The sequence below is a fragment of the Medicago truncatula genome, chromosome 3 (genome assembly GCF_003473485.1).
Source record: "Medicago truncatula cultivar Jemalong A17 chromosome 3, MtrunA17r5.0-ANR, whole genome shotgun sequence".
NCBI classification, from domain to species: Eukaryota; Viridiplantae; Streptophyta; class Magnoliopsida; order Fabales; family Fabaceae; genus Medicago; species Medicago truncatula.
This window is the reverse complement of record NC_053044.1, coordinates 14,614,756-14,633,745: the sequence shown is the minus strand read 5'-3', so window position 1 is coordinate 14,633,745 and position 18,990 is coordinate 14,614,756. Positions and strand designations below refer to the sequence as shown.

Below are 18,990 nucleotides of genomic sequence, written 5' to 3'. Positions count from 1 at the left end.
TGACTTGCACTATTTGGGGTAGGACCGAATTGAGGAACACTAGGACGGATGAACTCTTCATGTCGTGGGCCATGCTTAACAACCACCTCGTTAACACATGCTTTTACTTGCTTGATTACCTTTCCCATGACGGTAATAGGTTTGATAGTACGGGAGAGATAGTTGTGGGTGGTATCATCACATACATAGCTAGGCAATTGGGAGTGGGTGAGGACCAAGGGATTACCAAAATTGAGGAAAACAATAGGCTTAACATAAAGACCCTTATCTTTATGAACTTCATTAAGCCCCATCCACCCATGTCCTATGCACTCAAACTCAATGTGCCTATTTTGATTATACTTTCTAACCCATCTCGGACTAACACCGAGGTGGAAGAAAATTTGTTGTATGTTGTTGATGATCCACAGGTACATGAAGAACACGATAATGAAGGCGAGGAAGATGCACATTTGCACCAAGAAGAGGAAGGTGCACAATTGTACCATGATGAGGAGCACCATGACCATGATGCCGGATAAACAAATGAAAATGCAAGATGGGCATGGATGCATACCGAGGACTAGAGGATAAGCACCAAGCAACTAAGGCAAGGTGTTGAATTGTCGGGACTAAGGAATTATGTCCTAAGGGGCAACCGCATATCCGAAGAAAATAACCAAATACTTCGGAACATGATGCACCATTTTCACCTCCAAGGTCCTACCTATAGAACTCAATGAAAAATGTGAGCTTTCCTCTTCCTCTCTTCTCTTACTACTCCTCCTCCTCCTTCTTCTTCTTCTTCTTCTTCTTCTTCATTTCTCTTATTTTGAATCATTGAGGACAATGCTTCTCCTAAGTGTGGGGGAGCCTAATAAAGTGTCTTTAGTCGTAGTGTTTCCAAACTCCCTTGAACTTTATTCTTTTGTTTTGTTTTATTGTAAAAGGCATGGTTAAGTAGCTAATTTTTATTGAAAATATCATGACACAAAAATTTTCATTGTCTCCTCTTATTTTGTTGATTCTTGTACATGAAAGCAAACTCTTGTGTTCTAAGTCTTCTTGATATACCCACATCTTGTTTTAAAGTGAATAAAATTCTCCAATGAGAAAAACACAAAAGTTGCTTCCCTTGAGTAAATGTATGAATAGGTATTTTAAGGAAACACGTTTTAATCTTAGTGGTGCATTAACCTTTAAAGATTCTCAAAGTGCCAGTAGTATAAGTTAGTATAAGGGAGTTCATAAAAAGCCAAAAGCCAAATAAATTCCAAAGATCTCATCATTGAATCTAGATTGGGGAAGGAGGTAGGCCCTCTGACTTCCTACGTGAAGATGATTGATGTAACACCCCATTCCCGAATATACTTTACTTAAATAAATAAATAAACATACATCAGAGTCATAAAATCCACATGGGCATGTCACACTTCATTTTCAAATTTCTGAAATAGAATATATATATAAAAAATCTATTTATAAAATATCCAAAGAAAATCGTCGTTTAATATGCAGCGGAATATTATCATTGAAACGTCAACAACTAATTAAAACTCCAACAATATCTTGGCATAAAAGCCTCAACCAGAATAATTCATCAATCGTAGGGCTACAACATCATTAACCAAAATTTGATACATAGAATGAAATAAAACAATAAAATCCCATCCCACGTATCAGAGCCCTAGACACTTTGAGCCACCACCTACTACTCAGGATCACCTGCAAGTTACCCATAGGAAGGGCAACATTTTCAAGCAGAAGGGGTGAGATTCTCAATCAATAAAAATAATATATAAAAACATCAATTGAAAATCTAACACCTTACAATATCAAAGATTATTCATTAAGCATAATTATTTATCATCAACAACAGTCATTCATAATAGAATCCAATCAACAAAATGCAACTCATGTTATGACACGACGTCCCCATCTAGAACTCCTCAATAAATGCAAATATGCATGTGGTACCGTAATCCAGGGCCGTGACCCACACCGCTGTCGAATGGTTAAAGCATTCTCAACAGGACCTAAGTCCTCACCGCTCCACACCGCTTTGAACAACTAGTGTTCCACCGCTTTGAACGACGAGGCGTTCCAGAGCCGAAGCTCTCCCACTTGATGTTTATGCAACTACCCAACCAGTGTATATCTACATACAACTCTACTATCACATATATATTAATATGACTCATCACTCCTCTTAATGCAACATGTTCATTCACTTAGTTCACACATTTCAACATCTCCAAAAATTCATAGAAATCAACCAAACCATTCATCATTATGTTTAAGGTAGGATTAGATACCTAAACAAGAGTTATACAAGCTAAGGAAACGCATAAGAAGTACAAAAGGGGTCTCCTAGCTCACAAGCAGGGTTCAGAAAAGGCTGACTAAGGTTCACTTCGCTTAAGCGACGGCCAGTTCGCTTAAGCGACCAGCTTACAGTAGGCTCTGGGCTCAGTTCGCTTACGGGTCGCTCACGGTTCGCTTGAGCGAACTTTGGACAGAATCAAAAATGGTTTTTCGCTCACAGGGTCGCTTACCATTCGCTTGAGCGAATTCTTGGCAGAACCAAACTTAATTTTCGCTTACCAGTTCGCTCACGGTTCGCTTAAGCGAACGGGTAAAATCGCATTCTGGGCAGCTTGCTTGAATGCTCGCTTAAGCGACGGATGCTTCGCTTAAGCGACCATTCGTCTGGACAGTGCAAAACCTACGGTTTCAGACCACTTCTCACTCCAAAAACTCCATTTCAATCCCCTGATTACCCAAAATGTTTTCCAACAGATGTTTACAGGTCCTATATGCAACTAGGCATCATAAAGAAACACAATTCAACCAACAACAACAACAATTACAGAATCATTCTACCATCATTCAAATAATCATCAATTCATACAAATTCATCAAAAATTCAATCAATAAGTGGATTGCGGCAACAACATGGATTAAGCTTTCATTCTTAACGTTAAATTCAGAGAAAACTAACATCATCTTTACTCATTCCATCAGAACCATCATCAAACCCTAATTTTCATATTATTTTCCAAAACTATTCAATTAGGTCAATTTCAGAAATTATAGATTATGATTATTGAGAGATAGTCTCACCCTTACCTTAGAATTGCGAAGACAAAGAAACACAGCAATCGATTCTCTAGTTCTTCTCTCTTGGTCTTCTCTCCTAGCCTTAGCTTTTCTCCTCCCCAACTTGTTTTCACGTTAAACAGTTTTTCTCCCTTTTTCTTTCCTTATTCCCTCAAAGTGTAACTTCCCTTATTTCATTAAACCCCTCCTAATTACTATTAATTTCCAATTAATCCCTAACCTCCTAAAATAATCCCTTTTCTCTTATTATCCTATTTATATTAAATAAATTATATAAATAAATTCCACACATCACTTAAATCATATATAATACTTTAAAAACAACACACAAAAGACCTTAAATAATTCTAGAATAAATAAAACACTACTAGGGCGTTACAATTGATATCTTAAGAAAAAAACTTTAAAAAGCATCATTGAATCTAGATTGGGGAAGGAGGTAGGCCCTCCGACTTCCTACGCGAAGATGATGTTTTAAGGGATACCATTGGATCTAGATTGGGGAAGGGGTAGGCCCTCCGACCTCCTACGTGAAGATGTTGTTCCTTAAATAAAGAACTTAAAATGTGCAAATGGCAATGAACAAAGATCCTCAAATACTTCCATCTCTCTTATATGAATTATAGAAGGAATCTTTCTTGGTTGGTTTAGTGCTAGGATTAGACCATGTTTCCTCATAATGCCTATCTTATACAGGAGCAAGAAAAGGGTTGGACTTCACACACACACTCACTTGAAACTTGATCGTTGGGTTGAATAAAAATTACAAGAAATGCTTGAGTTTGTGATTAGTGTACATTTGGGATTTAAGCCCTTGAGGAGACATGTGCTTTAATTGAAATTGTCATTTGATATAACTGTTAGTGCTACTATGTTTATGCCTTTTGCTTGAGGACAAGCAAAGATTCAAGTGTGGGGGAGTTTGATGAGTCATTTATATACTATTTTAATATGCTTTTTAGTTTAGTTTTATTTAGATTTTATATAATTTTATATTAGTATTATTTCCTTTTTAGGATAGTTTACTTTAAATTGCAATTTATTATATTTCAGGAAAGAATATTGGATGGATTGAATCTTGGAGCAAAAGAAAGGGATTTGGAGCCGATTGGACACGAAAATATGAAGATTGAGAGACAAAATACGTCTCCCACAAGTCAGAAGTCTGGCACGGCCCGTGCTAGCCTTGGCACGGCCGTGCCACCCTCCAGAACACCTTTTGCTGCTTTTGCTTGGATTCTGAGCTATTCTATTTTAGTGCGCAATCTCTCGTGGAATATTCTTAGAATATACTTGCTTAGATTTTAAGTCAAATGTGTGCTATAAATAGAGTAGCTAGCCATCACAATTATTCATCTTTTCTTGGAATGCAATATGTGACAATTGTTTTCTAATAAAAGTTCATTTACTTTATTGTTATTTACTTTTATGCTTTCTCTCTTCTTCTCCTTGTCTACGATGAACGTCAGTGAGTAGACTTCTCTTGTCTTGGGATTGTTGGATAAGTCTAATGACATAATCCTAATCAAACCAAGCTTTAAACCTTAATCTTATGTAACCCTAATTCCTTATCTAAATTCACCGCTTTAACATGGATCAACCATTATCAAACTGTGGAAACGAAAGTGGAGGGTTTGATAATTGTTTATCCATCATCTCAAATATCAATTCATAAAACGAAAGTGGAGCTTTGATATTCGAACAAGTGAATTTAGACAAAGATTGCAAAGTCAGCGAAATAGGCTTTGCAATCTTTGAGACATATAGTTTCGATCTTTAAGGGAACTAATAATGATCAAGTCAGCGAAATAGGCTTGGTCGTTAAAGGAACCAAAATCTAATAGTAATCAAGTCAGCGAAATAGGCTTGATTGCTAGAGGAACAAAAGAGAAACTATCTTGAGAAATTAGGTCTAACATAAGGTTATAAGTTTAATAGTTTGGTTTGTGAAGGACTTGTCATTAGGATGAACCAATGATTCCAAGGCTTTTATCTTTTCTTTTATTTTCTTATAATTAAAAATCCAAACTTTTAACCTTTGAAACTTTCATCTAATCATTATTAAAAGTTAATTGAATTCATAACTCCCTGTCGGAACGATACTCATATTTTACTACTTCGGTAAGACCGTGCACTTGCGGTTTTATCTCATCAATGGTGAAAGAATTTGAATTGTTGGAACAGTTTAGAGACCTGAGTCTTGTCTGTGAATTGTCATCTCAGAGTATACAGTTGGGGATGCTGAAGATTGATAGTAATTTCTTGAACAGTATCCGAGAAGCTCAGAAAATAGATTTGAAATTTGTTGATTTGATGACTATTGGTAGTGACACTGAGGATAGTGACTTTAAGGTTGATGATCAGGGTGTGCTGAGGTTCAAAGGAAGAGTTTGTATTCCTGATCATGATGATTTGAAGAAGTTGATTCTTGAGGAGAGTCACAAGAGTAGGTTGAGTATTCACCCGGGGGCTACAAAGATGTACCATGATCTGAAGAAACTGTTTTGGTGGTCCGGTTTGAAAAGAAATGTTGCTCAATTTGTGTATGCTTGTTTGATTTGTCAGAAGTCCAAGGTTGAGCATCAGAAGCCTGCAGGGTTGTTGACACCGTTGGATGTACCGGAGTGGAAGTGGGACAGTATCTCTATGGATTTCGTGACGAGTTTACCGAACACTCCGAGAGGGCATGACGCTGTTTGGGTTGTTGTCGACCGGTTGACGAAGTCGGCACACTTCATTCCTATCAATATCAGTTATCCGGTAGCACAGTTGGCAGAGATTTATGTTCATAGTATTGTGAAGCTGCACGGTGTATCGTCAAGTATTGTGTCGGATAGGGATCTGAGGTTCACTTCTAGGTTCTGGAAGAGTTTACAGGACGCTTTGGGTTCGAAGTTGAGGTTGAGTTCGGCTTATCATCCTCAAACAGATGGTCAGTCGGAGAGGACGATTCAATCATTGGAAGATTTGTTGAGGGTGTGTGTACTTGAGCAAGGTGGAGCTTGGGATAGTCACCTGCCATTGATTGAGTTCACTTATAACAACAGCTATCACTCGAGTATTGGGATGGTACCGTTCGAAGCCTTGTATGGTCGGAGGTGTAGGACTCCTTTATGTTGGTTTGAGTCAGGTGAAAATGTTGTGTTGGGACCAGATTTGGTTCATGAGACTACTGAGAAAGTTAGGTTGATAAGGGAAAAGATGAAAGCTTCGCAGAGTCGACAGAAGAGTTACCATGACAAGTGAAGAAAGGCTCTTGAGTTTCAGGAGGGTGATCATGTTTTTCTGAGGGTCACTCCTTTGACGGGTGTTGGACGTGCGTTGAAGTCGAGGAAGTTGACTCCTAAGTTCATCGGTCCGTATCAGATTTCAGAGAGGGTGGGAACAGTGGCTTATAGAGCTGGTTTGCCACCACATCTTTCGAACTTGCATGATGTGTTTCATGTGTCACAGCTTCGGAAGTATGTGGCGGATCTTTCGCATGTGATTCCAAGGGATGATGTACAGGTTAGAGACAACCTGACAGTTGAGACTATGCCATTGAGGATTGATGATCGTAAGGTGAAGTCCTTGAGAGGTAAAGAGATACCTCTTGTGAGATTCGTTTGGGGTGGAGCGACTGGTGAAAGTTTGACTTGGGAGCTGGAGAGTAAGATGCGGGAGTCGTACCCGGAGTTGTTTGTTTGAGGTAAGATTTCGAGGACGAAATTCTGTAATTTGGGGAGAGTTGTAACACTCTAATCGTTGTGTTATTTATTTTTGATTTATGTGGAGTCTATATATATATATATATATATATATATATGATTTTTGGTGATTTATGTGGTGTGTTTATTTTATTATATGGTTTATTTTAATAATAATTAGAATAAGTGAGAAATATTATTTATTTTGGTGTTTGGGGAGTTAATAGAATTTATTAAAATTAATGGGGAGTTAAGTGAAAATGATGGGAGTTAAGTAAGAGGGAAGTTAGGAAATAGATGTCAGAAGCAGTTTTACGTGAAAACCAACCTTTGGGAGAAGAGGGAGAGAAGAGCAAGTTAGAGCCAAGGAATCATTTTGCTGCACATTTCTTCTGCAATTTCTAAGGTAAGGGTGAGGTTTGCTTCAGTAGTATAGTTATTAAATTCTGATTTTGTGTTTAACAGAGTTTTGGTGAGGATTGGGGATTTTGGGGTTTTGTGAGGAAATGATGATTTTGAGGTATAGATTGTTGTCCTGATGTTAAAAATAGGTTCTGAGTGTATACAGCAAGTTAATTCACATCTGTAAACCAATTTGGGGAGTGAATTGAAGAAAAATGGGATTTTGGGGAAAAACCAGTTTTCTGCCCGTACAAAAGTTCATCGCTCGCCTCGCGAGTAGCTTGTGCTCGCCTCGCGAGTGAGCAACTTCATGGCTCGCCTCACGAGCAGACCAACTTGCCATGGCGAGCAAGCCAGATCAAAACTTGATTTTCAAATTGTTGTTATAAGATGTTTTGGGGATGGTTTAATATACCTAAATGATTTTAATGATGACTGGAGCAAGTTTTAGGTTAAAAAGATGAATAGGGAGCTTAGAATTGAGGTTTGAGTGAGAAAAATGTCAAATTCCCGAGAGTACCTATTTTTTACTCGCCTTGAGTTCGCCTTGAACTCGCTATGGCGAGCAACCAGTTTTGTGAACTCGCCATAGCGAGCAGATGTGCTCGCGAGGCGAGCTACCCAGCTTTGTGTGCTGTTTTGCTTGCATGAATGGTAGTGATTGAATGTTGTTGTTTTAAGCATAGTTATATTTAATTGTGCATATTTCTGGATGGTTGGATCTCTAATTGATGTTGTTGCTGATGACTGTTATGTATGCTAAAGTTATTGAATCATACATGTTGTTTAAAATGGAGTCATATGGAGTATGTATGCATGGTCAAGTTCTATGTAGATATAAACAAGTAGGTCCATTGCATATGCATAAACAGCGGAGAGGACTCATGTCCTAGAGCACTAGTTGTTCACAGCGGTGAGGGCTTCGGTCCTGATGAATACTTTAACCATTCAAAAGCGGTGAGGGCCTCGGTCCTGTCTGGTACCACATGCACATTCACATAGTTGAGGAGTCTTAGTGGTGTGGTTATGTCATGCATGAGTCTTAGTTGTTGGTTGTAGTTTCCACATTGATGATGATGATGTTGTTGATGAATATATATTTGTATACATATTGTGATGGGTGGATTTTGATGATGTTGTTGTTGCTTGTGAATTATTTATTTATATTTACAAGATGATGTATTTGATGTTATAGGGTGTTAGATTCAATTGAAGATTTTAATATCTATATTTTATTGTTATGAATCTCACCCCTTCTGCTTGAAAATGTTACGCTTCCTATGGGTAACTTGTAGCTGATCCTGAGTAGTTGGTGGTGGCTCAAGAGTCGTGTCTAGGGCTCTGATACGTGGCATGGGATTTATTGTTATGAATTGTTTTCTTTCCTATGTATCAATTTTGGAATTTGATGTTATGGCCCTATGATGATCGAATTTGTTGTTAGGCTTTATGCTAAGATATTATTTCGAGGTTTTAAACAGTTGTTGATGGTTGATAATAATCCGCTGCAAGTTTAATGATGTTGAAAGTTGTTTAATTAAATAGTTTCATATGCTATTTAAGAAAATTTGAAATGTAGTGTAGCATGCCCGTTTGTGGAATTACTCTGATGTTGAATTAATTATTATTATTATTTAATTGTTTTTGGGTAACGGGGCGTTACATTCTTCCTTCACTTTAGGAATAATATATAATGAGTGTCATCGTAAGCTTAGCTCAGTTGGTAAAGACAATGCATAAAACAGAAATATATATATATATATATATATATATATATATATATATATATATATATATATATAGAGAGAGAGAGAGAGAGAGAGAGAGAGAGATAGAGAGAGAGAGAGAGAGAGTTAGGATCCATTGACACCAGTTGTCAACGGATTCGTTGACACCAAATCTCAACCGTTCACTACTCTTAATCCAAAGGCCAGAATTTATTCAATAAGATCATAATGTGGATACTCAACATTCAATATTTTCCTTTCCTAAAAACCCTCTTGTTTCTTAAAAGAGACCCATCTTCTTCTCAATGAGATGTTCTGCACTATGTTATCATACGAAAGAATTATTTCATGGTTAATTGTTTTTATGTTTATCCTTCACTTGAATCAAACATTAGCTAGCATGTAATTTTTTTTTCAAACATAAACCTTTTGAATCTGAACTTAACAGATCGTGTGCCACAATTCAACATCCGATCTATTTTAACGGTATTTTTTTTTTTTTTAAACTAAAAATTCATGAGGTTAATGAGATTAACATCTCTAACAATATCAAATGATAGAAACATGGTGTTAAACGGAAAATACAACAAAATTTTGTCATTATATACATTTCATGTTCATAACATAATATCACTATAAACAAAAAACTCCTACAGTATATGAATGCATGGTATTGGTACATAAACGGTGCTTCTTGTTTCAATCCAAATTTTAAATCCTTACATCCATAAAAATGTATATTCTAAAATAAATAAAAGATAAAATTTTCTCAAGCATATCACGTGAATAATTGCATATGTAAACATATTTTTTAGAACAAGTGACCAATGATATGAAAGCAAACGCAGTGGTCATTAATTTCTCATTATGAAGTTTTTTTTTTTAGAATATACATGAATTAGGAAAACCTAAAGGTTGAAGAAGACACAAAATTGGAAATAATAATAGTCACGTGAGTTACATTAATGAATTAATATGAGCCTTTGATCAAATATTAAAGAATGGTTGAGATTTGGTGTCAAGATTAATTTGACATCTTAGTGTTATTTGATCCTATCCCTATATATATATATATATATATATGAGATAGGATCAAATGACACCATGGTGTCAAAATTAGTTTGACACCAAATTTCATCCATTCATCACATTTAATTCAAAGGTTTAAAACTATCCACAAAATAATTCTCCTACACCAATTTTTCCCTTTAACATCTAATTAAGAAAAAAAGGAAAACATTTATTGTCATAAATTCATTATCAATCATTTTTTTCTCTCATTTTTTTATTATTACTTTTTTTTTTTTCATTGAGCATTGTCATATTGAACGAAGAGATTGACAAAAGAAAAGTAAGCATATAACATGTGCAGTTGTGAAAATCAACGGACAACATACACTCGTGCATTTCGTCTTTTTTACTGTTCGTAGCAACCATCGTTACCCTTTTTTATTACTTTACATTTTTTCTTCAAAAAAAAAAAAAATTGTTTTAATTTTTTTTTTAGAAGACGTTGAAGCTTACTGTTGTTGAGGTAATTAAGCTTAAACAATATGATCAGTGATAAAATAATCTAATTAGCAACAATTTTTGAGAGGTTAGATAGCAACAATGGTGAAAGAAAAAGAATCATTTTGGTCTTTTGATTGAATATGTAATTTTTTTAATGCAATTTATATAATTATCCGTGGTGATGACTGAATCCAATCAATCATAATCATGAATTTTTTTTAAGACTAAATAAGAATAATAAGTAGTAAAAATGGGGAAAAGAGGAAAGGATTGATAATGAATTTATAATAAAGATTTTTTTTTAATTAGGTGATAAAGAGAGAAATTGGTGTAGGAGAATTATACAAGGATAGCTTTAAACCTTTGGATTAAATATAATGAATGGATGAGATTTGGTGTCAAACTAATTTTGACACCATGGTATCATTTGATCCTATCCCTATATATATATAATGAGTTTAAATTCTCGTTATAGTCTCTACATAAAACACCAATTTAAATTTTAGTGGCAATCAAAGTCCGATGAAAATTTAAACTGCGGGTATATCATGTGTATTTTTTCGAAATTCAGTAAAAAAATCGTTTTGAAACTCCAACATTTTATATAACCATTTATCATCAATGGAGTACTAAAAACAACTTTTCATTGACTAAATCACGCAGAATTTAGCAAATTCTGAAATCAACAAATAACAAGTTCGAAAGCAATGTAATAGTCATCGGTAAATTAACCAAACGATTTTATAAACCAGTCTCCATCTTAAAATATAAACAAAAAGTGGTCAACAAAAATTAATGTATCAGCTTACATTGTCGTATTTTTGCTTATTCTGTGTTTACATTAGTATTTTATCGTTTTACGGCCGGCTCTATCATGATTTGTTACACGGATTAGTTTTATGTTTCGTTCCATATAAAAATGAAATTTAAACATTGCAAGAATTAAAACAGCAATCAAATTATAACGTGCAAAATTAAAAGAACGAGTAATGTACGAATCAAAATCATCTATTAAAATCCAGACAGATATCGAAGAAATACAATTGATCAATTGAAAACAAAGGTTGTTTTATTTAAAGTAGTAGATGCATGCATGATAACATGCATGGTTGGTTTTTAGTTTTTGAGACATATAATTCTTAAGTGGCAATTTCCAAAGCCATCCTCAAGTAGTCTTTTTCAATTGCGTGACTTGCATATACCTCCATCATAAGGATACCCCTGAGAGACACAAATACACTCGATGCCGCCGCATGAATTCCCCCTACGTTGTGAACAAGCCGTACCGGCGGTTGGACACAGCCTTGCTTCAATGTTCATCGTCTCGACGATTACTGCAAATTGCAAAGAAAGTTAAAGTTGGAACCAATACATATCTATGCATATAACGTATATATTTAGGAAAGTTTGGTATTAAATTGAGCATGTAGTATACTAATTTTTCATAACATATAAATATATCGGTGAGAAAGATGAGCGCAATATTAAAAAAAAATATACATACAGAATGTGGTGAGCATGAAGACAGCCAAAGTAACAAGCTTAACATAAGTCATTGTTTGATCAAAAGAAATAATAAGCTAAAATTATTTGTTATGAACTTAGCTTAGTGTTGCATTAATTCCTTGTTACATGCAACAATTTATAGAGGTCCATATACTAGCAGACACTATAGCTCCCTACGTTAATTATTAGGAAAAAAGAAATGGCTATATTTAACAATTTATAGAGAGGTCCATATACCAACTGACACTATAGCTCCCTCATGAAATTAAAATTGTTTCATTCCCTTTCATCAAAAAATAAATAAATATTCACTCTGGTACAATAGGTGACAATGTTTATATAATCTCTCTTCGGCGTGTTTTCGTCTTATAACTGAAAAGGCAAGGCTCATGTCTTATAACTGAAAAGGCAAGGCTTGTGAATAATGATATTATTTTTACCTTTTAACTAAAAAACAACCTTGTCAAACAAAAATAATATAAAAACAACATTCAACCGAATACATCTAACGACACAAATTATCAATGTCTCTTTTTCCTGTGAATTGGAGGGTTGCACAAAAAAAAATCAATAAAACCAAAAAAGATGAATTTACAAACTTATTCACAACATCCATGTTAATAAAATATAGCAGCGTATATTAAAGATAATAACTAGCAAAAATACAATTTTACCTCATCTTAATTTTTTGACACATCAACATATATTTACCATTTTGTAACAGAAAATCATATTTAGATGAAAGAGTTAGCTTTCAAAAGATTGAAGTGATTTTGTAACTAAAAAAATCTTTTTATATGGTTGTATCTAAACAACCTAAATTACTTTTTTATAAAATAATTAAATATATTTTTGGTCTCTATAAAATTCGGACCTTTTAAATTTAATACTTATTTAATTTTAATAGTTTTTTTAATTGTCAAATCATTGATTATTCGAATAATCGTATTACTGTTGAAATTCTAGATGATGAAAAAGGTAGTTGGCAACCGACAGGTTACTATGGTTATCCTAATAGGAGTAGGAGACGGGCTGCTTGGGATTTCCTTCGGCAGTTGTCTCAACGGTCCTCTCATCCTTGGTGCATTTTTGGTGATTTCAACGACATCATGGATGCGAGTGAGAAACGTGGTAGGACGAATCGTTCTAACTGGTTGATTAATGGCTTTTGTCAGGCTGTTATGGATTCTGGTTAATCTGATTTTTCAGTTGAGGGTTATCCGTTTACTTGGTTCAAGACTATAGGCACCCCTCGTGCGGTTGAAGAAAGACTAGATAATAACGTTTGGTTTGACCTCTTCCCTAGTGCCAAACTCGAAAATCTTCCTACTCCAGCATCAGATCACTACCCATTCCTCATTGTGCCCAATGTAGTTTTCGGTTTGAAAATTCTTGGAAGCATGAACCGGGTTTTGATGATATGTTGAAAGATAGTCGGTTGTTGTATAACGACGATACAGTCATTCACCGTCTCAACAGGTGTGCAGAAGATATTCATTCTTGGAGTTAGGATCATTGTAACAAATTGAAGAAAGATATTGATGATTGTCACAAAAAGCTACGCCTTTCTCGTAATAATAACCTGGTGCAAATCAAGTTCAGTTGTTGTCCTTGCGTAAACAGATGGCCAGGTTACTAATGCAAGAGGATGTATATTGGCGTCAATGGGGAAAAACTCATTGATATAAGGAAGGACACCGAAATACAAATTTTTTTCATGCCTCTGCTACTACTAGAAAAAAGGTAAATCACATTCTTTCTTTAGAAAATGATCACGGTGTCAAAGTTACTAATAATCCCGGAATGAGTAATATAATAAAGAATTACTTTTTGGATTTATTTCAAATAAAGCACATTAATATCGCACATGTGGTGGATGTTATTCGACACTCTGTAACTGACACTGATAATGCTTTACTTACTGCACCTTTCTCAAAGGAAGAATTTAGAGATGCAATTTTTTCGATGCACCCGGACAAATGTCCTGGTCCTGATGGTTATAACCCAGGGTTCTATCAACATTTCTAGTCAAATTGTATCAAAGACATTTTAAGGATTGTTGTGAGTGGTTAGAAATAGGTCAGTTCCCGGCTTCTTTGAATGCAACAAATATAGCTCTCATTCTAGAGGGTAACATTCAAACCACTATGAAGGATTGGCGCCCTATAGCTTTGTGTAATGTATTGTATAAGCTTATCTCCAAAGTGCATTTCTAATGATCAATCTGCTTTTGCTCCAAATGGTTGTGTTGCACTTAAACATGATATTAATTAGTAAGGCTTATGGCAGGATGGATTGGGATTATTTAAAGGAGGTCATGCTTAAAATGGGGTTCAATAATAAGTGGATTCATTGGATGACTATGTGTGTCGAGACATTTTATTATTCGGTTCTGGTTAATAATGAAGCGGTAGGGACTGTTATTCCGAGTCAAGGTTTGAGACAAGGGAATCCTCTTTCTCTTTATCTTTTTATTATTTGTGCGGAGGGTATTTCATCTCTTATTAGAATTGCTGAGGCCAGAGGAGACCTTAGGGGTACGAACATTTGATGAGGTGCGCCACCATTGTCTCATATACTGTTTGTTGATGATTGTTTCCTTTTCTTTAAAGCAGAAGAGCGTCAGGCTCAAGTGATGCACAATATTCTCACAATGTATGAAGCAGCCTCTGGTCAAGCATTAGTTTGCCTAAATCCGAGATATACTATAGTAGAAATGTTCATGTTTACAAAATTCAATCACTAATATTTTGGTACCGGAAAGTACTTAGATCTCCCTTCGATGATCGGGAGGGACCGTACAGCTGTATTTTCGGATATCAAGAACTGTGTCTGACATAAGATAAATTCCTGGAGCAGCGAATTCTTATCTAAAGCAGGTCATGAGGTCATGATCAAATCTGTGTTACAAGTTATACCATCGTATGTTATGAGTATTTTTCTATTACCGTCTTCTATCATTTCTACTATTGAGAAGATGATGACCTCATTTTGGTGGGGCCATGGGGGGGCCAATAATCGGGATATCCATGGATTTCCAAGGAGAAGCTATCGATGCATAGGGAAACAAGGTTGGAAATTTTAGACATAACCTGATTCTCTTGTCTCTCGTATTTACAAGGCTTGGTATTTTCCTTCTCGTAGTTACTTGACAACAAATTTAGGTCACGATCCTAGTTATGTATGGATAAGTATTTTGAAGTCGCGCTTCATAGTACGCGGTGGGGCGCGTTGGTGTGTTGGTACAGGTCACATTATATCAATATTTGATGAGCCATGGTTGTCGAATGGGTATCGTATGGTCAGAGATATTTTGGGGGCACACTTTGTGAGATATTTTTCTATGAGTAGTCTCGAAAGGCTGGAACTAGGAAGTAATTCAACAAGGTTTTAGTTCTGATATAACCGAATCTATTCTTCGAACATCGTTACTTGATCAGGTGGTGGATGATAGGTTAATATGGAAAGCTGAGAATAATGGTTTATATTCCTTCAAGAGTGCTTAAAGATTGTCTATGGAAGAATTGGTGGATGTTTCTCACCTTCGGAGGCCGGGATATGGAGACTGAAAGTGTTGCCGAAACTAAAGAATTCACTTTGGCGAATGTGTCGTGGGTGCTTACCTACCAGAGTTCGACTTCAAGATAAAAGAGTGTAATGTCCCATAAGTTTTGTGAGTTATGATAGCTAGTCCACATGAGGACTTTGCTCATATTTGTTTAGAATGTCCTTTTACTGTGCAGGTTTGGTGTACAACCAGTATTTGGAATATGGTTCATGAGGTGTTTCTTGAAAAGAAATTAGCAGCTGATGCCATATTCAAATTGCTACATCAACTTTCACAAGAATTTAGTCAACAATTTGCAATTGTCCTATTTAGCCTTTGGAAGCATAGAAATCTCAAGCTTTGGCAAAACATCACATAAACTTGTGCTCATGTTGTCGATCGAGCTTGTCACCAGGAGGATTGGTATGCAGCTAACGTTACTATTCCGGCAGCTAGTCGCAACAACACTTCAACAAATTCAGTTCGTAATGATCATATGACGACAACAACGCCGGTAAGACACAGTGGTTCAGGTACACCTCGGAATTCTTCTGCTACATCGAGTGATATGACTTCGGTCAGGTGGCAGCGGCCACAACAAGGCCGTCTGAAATGTAATGTCGATGTTTTGTTTTCGGATCGGTTAAATATAACAGGTATTGGCATATGTATCCGTGATGACGAAGGGACCTTTATGCTTGCTAAAACTGTATATATTTCTCCTATGTGTTCAGTTGTCGTAGGAGAAGCTCTAGGCTTATTCCAATCCTTACAATGGCTAAGTGACATGCAATTTGACAACGTCGATTTCACCTTGGATTCAAAGATTACAACAGATGCCTTTAACCATCGTCGAATTGATGTTACAGAATTTATCCAAGTGATTTCATCATGCTAGAGTCTCTTCAACACAAACTTCTCAAACTCTAAGGTCGAGTTTAAGAAGAGACAAGCAAATCAGGTAGCACACACCCTTGTTGGGGTTGCCACATTATCAACTAGTCCCAATATTTATTATCATGTACTTCGTTGTATAAACTCTCTTATTATTAATGAAATGCTATAAGCATACTCTTTTCCTTACAAAAATAAAAAATAATCATCAATGAATGTACTAAAACATCTTTTCGTTGACAAAATCACTCGGAATTTAGCAAATTCTAATATCAACAATTAACAAGTTAGAAAACAAAGTACTAGTCATCGCTAAATTTTTATTTTTTGATAAGCAAGGAGAGTGGACAAACATCAAGCGGCATCATCGACATCCCAACTAGGTTGGCACTCCGAGACACCTCCATGCTATGCCGCCACACTCGAAAAATTTTATTAAAAAAAGGGGAAAAATAATTACAAAAAGAGGGGGGACTAGGCCAAAACCCTCAAAAGAAAACAGCATAAAGAAAACAGAAAAAATAACAAAAACAGAAGACCTCCAAAATCAATCAAGGGAAACGATAATTCGGAAGTCCACATCTATCCCGAAAGAAGTCAAGACTCACACTCGTAGGGAGAGTGTCTAACCAAACTGCACCAGCTATGTCATGATCCATGGATGCCAATTTATCCGCGCAGCTGTTTCCTTCACGGAAGATATGAGACGAAATTACCTGAATTCCTAGTAGCCGAGCATTATGCCAACAGTTACATAACATAATAGGAACCATCGAAGGCGTAGAAAAAATTAGAATAGCAGAAGTAGAGTCACTCTCTAGCCAAATATTCCTCCATCCTTTTTGTGTTGCATGCTCAATGGCAAGAATGATGCCTAAAACCTCAGCATAAAAAACAGACTGTATACCAATATTACAATAAAAAGCACCGCGAAAGGTGCCTAAACTATCACGAAACAGCCCCCCACAGGCCGCATGCCCATCAATAACAGAACCATCTGTATTTACCTTCAGCCAAGGCGAGGAAGGCGCCTTCCATAACACCAAAATTATGTCCCTGACACTTCGGCAATTGGGAGAAACCGCAAATGAATCCAGGAAAGCAAAATCCGAATGCAAAACTTACCCTTAGAAACATTAGCAGACAAGGCAATAAAGGAATGAATACGGATTATGGCTGAATGAATAGTTGGAGTCACATCTGAAAATCTCACTGTGTTCCTAGCCCACCAGATCGTATGTATAGTGTGCAAAATCGCCGCGAGGAAGATATCCGATACTTGAGAGGAGCACCTAGCTGGCCTACAATCAAGAAGAGTTCCTACGGTAGAGGTGTTAATTGCACAGTTAAGTTTCCCTCCGAGCCATGCCCAAAGCCGAGAAGCAAAATGACAACGAAGAAACAGATGCTTTGAAGATTCAGCTGTTTTCAAGCATAAACTGCAAACCGACACCACAGTACAGCCACGAGTTCGAAGGTTTTCATCCGTGGGCATCTTGTTGTGATAGGATTTCCAAAAAATAAACGAGTGCGAAGGTGGGATAGCAGACCTCCAAATAGAGGACGCCCAAGACAAAACCGGTGCATGTGGACGCAAGAAAGAGCTTGCAAGCTTCGTGTTCATTGTTCCATCTAAAGAGTGCATCCAAACTAGCACATCCACGAGCGGGGTACGAGGTAGGACAACAGCCTCGAGGCGCTCTCTAATGTTCCCAAAATCGGAAAGCGCTGAAGGCATGTTCCAGGTTCCGATAACGATAACTTCCGACATGAAACCTTTCATAAGACCGTGAAAATCAGTATCAATACTCATCAAATCCACAAGAGGATCATCTAACCAATTATCAGTCCAGAAATTAATATTATTTCCATCTCCAACAATCCACAAAGAATTGCTCAAAACCGTGCCAATATATACTTTAATGCCCGACCAAACCGAGGATTTAAAATAGCGCATGGAGGGCCGACCATTTGAGAAATAAAGCTGCTTGAATAAACTAGACCACTGTGTTTCCTGTGCAATTAAATCCCAAGATAATTTTAGAATTAAAGCCTCATTAATCAATCGCGTAGGTCTGATATCTAACCCACCTTCATCCCACGGTTTACACATGACTTTCCACGAAACCGTGCAAACTTTTTTCGTGAGGACATCACCACTCCAAATAAATTTTTTAATCGAAGAATCGAGAAGTCGGAGCAGCCTTCTAGGCCAAAGATAAACATGTAAAGAGTAGACAAGCATGCCATGAACGATAGATTTTACAAGCTGTACCTGCCCATAATTGAGAGAATTCGTCCCTTCCAAGTTGCTAATTTACTTTTTATTCTGTCAGTAATTATTCAAAAGTGAATTACCTTTGGTTTACCTTGAAATATGGGTCAACCCAGGTATTGAAAAGGAACCGTTCCCAAAGAGAAACCCAACATAGAAGCAATCATATGTGTCCGAGAACTTGACATAGCTCCTGTGAAGAAACGACTTTTTGCATTGTTTATAATTTGACTCGAGACCTCGGAGTATCTATAAAAAATACTAAGAAGCTCCTGAATATTACTCTTGAGACCTGTACAAAAAATCATAATATCATCAGCATACATATGAGTTGGAACTATA

General features: G+C 36.4%; 1 long non-coding RNA gene across 1 annotated transcript; it reads right to left on the bottom strand.

The window, feature by feature from the left end:
- Positions 1 to 11,416: 11,416 nt before the first annotated feature.
- LOC25480242 (uncharacterized) lies at positions 11,417 to 12,071 on the bottom strand. Its single transcript, XR_003008506.1, has 2 exons — positions 11,931 to 12,071; positions 11,417 to 11,760 (listed from the first exon to the last, which is right to left on the bottom strand). It is a non-coding gene; the product is annotated as an uncharacterized lncRNA (long non-coding RNA).
- Positions 12,072 to 18,990: the final 6,919 nt, after the last annotated feature.